Here is a 2551-nt window from a genome sequence, read left to right on the forward strand (position 1 = left end):
AAAAATGCACTGAATACTGTGTAAATGTCACTGGTAGGGAAGGGGTTAACATTAGGGACAATCAAGGGGTTAAATGTGTTCTCTAGTTAGTGTTTCTAACTGTATGTGACTGACTGGGGGAGGAGACATATCATTGTTTCTACTTACTAGGAACACACCGTATGTCTCCTCTTCCCTGACAGAACAGGGATTTGTTTGTTTACACACACAAATCCCCATGCTGGCTCTCGTGCCTGCGATTGCACGTGGCCGTGCAGTGGGCAGGAATGCACGCGCCCCCTGGTGGCTCTTAAAGTGACAACATACCCATACAGGGTTTCGCCCAACACAGCCATTCTGCTGATGGTTAAGATTCATACTTACGTAGGTGGATGCTGCATCTGTCCCCCGACACCTCTAAGGCCCCATACACACGATAGAATCCATCCGCTGAAAAATACCAGCGAATGGGTTTCAGCGGATAGATCCTATGGTGTGTACACTCCAGCGGATCTGTTTCCGCGGATATTTATCCCCTGGGATGGATTTCCAGCAGATAAATATTTGATGACATGCTATCAAATCTATCCGCTGGAATCCATCCCAACGGATGGATCCGCTGGTCTGTATAGACTCACCGGATCCATCCGTCCGAAGGGATCCCCCGCATGCGTCGTAATGATTCGACGCATGCGTGGAATTCCTTATATGACAGCATCGCGCACGTCGCCGCGTCATAATCGCGGCGACGGCGCGACACGTCATCGCCAGAGGATTTTGGCGCGGATTTCAATGCGATGGTGAGTACACTCCATCGAATGGAAATCCGCACAGGTCCTCGAGAGGATTTATCCGCGGAAACGGTCCGCTGGACCGTATTCGCGGATAAATCCTCTCGTATGTATGGGGCCTTAGGCCCCGTACACACGATAGAATCCATCCGCTGAAAAATCTCAGCGGATCGGTTTCAGCGGATAGATTCTATGGTGTGTACATTCCTGCGGATATTTATCCGCGGAAATTTCCCAATTCCAGCAGATAAAAATTTGTAGACATAGTCTACAAATCTAACCGCTTGAATTGGCTCCCGCGGATCGATCTGGTGGTCTGTACAGACTCACCGGATCGATCCGTCTGAAGGGATCCCCCGCATGCGTCGTAATGATTCGACACATGCGTGGAATTCCTTTTATGACAGCGTCGCGCACGTCGCCGCGTCATCATCGTGGCGACGGCGCGACACGTCATCGCGAGGGGATTTCGGAGCGGATTTCGATCCGATGGCGAGTACACTCCATCGGATCCAAATCCGTGGAAATCCTCGAGAGGATTTATCCGCGGATACGGTCCGGTGGACCGTATCCATGGATAAATCCTCTCGTGTGTACTAGGCCTAACACTGAGAACCAAGTGATTAAACACCACCGATTGCTTGGTTCTCAGAGAGTCTTGAGCAGAGAGCTGGTGACTGTCAGTCATCAGCTCTCTTCTCCGCCCTTATGCGCTGTGGAGGGGGGTGGGAGCGGCCAGCTCAGGCTCTCAGCAGCTTGCTGAAAGACTGAGCTGGATGCTGGTCCAGGCATGTGGGCTGACTCCATTGTTGCGATCTTGTCTGAGGCTTCATCTGCTCAGTGATGTCAGCTGACAGCGGGTTTCAGCCTGCTGTCTGCTGAAAAGGGGTCAAAGGAGTGCAGAACAAACAAGCTTTGGCTGTACTTCTCCTTTAAAAAGCTGAAAGAAAAATACCTGATAGTCCTGTCAAAAATTAACCACTTAACGACCGCCCGCCGCAGATATACTTTGGCAGGTGCTGCTCTTTTGCGCGAATAGCCGTACCGATACATCGCTTTGTGCAGTAGATGCAGCGGGGGTGCGGGGACGATCGCCCCACAGAGAGGCAGAACTGGGATCTGCCAGTGTAAACAAAGCAGATCCTCTTTCTGTCAGGGGAGTACAGTGAGATCGTTTGTTCAGATAAGGATAAGGAACAGTTATCTCTCTGTACTCCCAGTCAGACGATTCCCACCACAGTTAGAAACACCTCCCTAGGACACACTTAACCCCTTGATCGCCCCCTAGTGTTAACCCCTTCCCTGCTAGTGTCATTTATACAGTAATTAGTGCATTTGTATAGCACTGATCGCTGTATAAATGTCACTGGTCCCAAAAAAGTGTCAAAAGTGTCAGATCTATCCGCCACAATGTCACAATGCCACAGTCCCGCTAAATATTGCTGATCACCGCCATTACTAGTAAAAAAAAAGTAATAAGAAAAATGCCATAAATCTATCCCCTATTTTGTAGACGTTATAACTTTTGCACAAACCAATCAATATATGCTTATTGCGTTTTTTTTTACCAAAAAATATGTAGAAGAATACATATTGGCCTAAACTGATGAAGAAATGTGTTTTTTTAGATTGTTTATGGGGGATATTTATTATAGCAAAAAGTAAAGAATATTGTTTTTTTTCTTCAAAATTGTCGACCTTATTTTGTTTATAGCGAAAGAAATAAAAAACGCAGAGGTGATCAAATACCACCACCGGCTTTACATTTTCTATGCTTTTAT

This window comes from Rana temporaria, chromosome 3 (assembly GCF_905171775.1).
Source record: "Rana temporaria chromosome 3, aRanTem1.1, whole genome shotgun sequence".
NCBI classification, from domain to species: domain Eukaryota; kingdom Metazoa; phylum Chordata; class Amphibia; order Anura; family Ranidae; genus Rana; species Rana temporaria.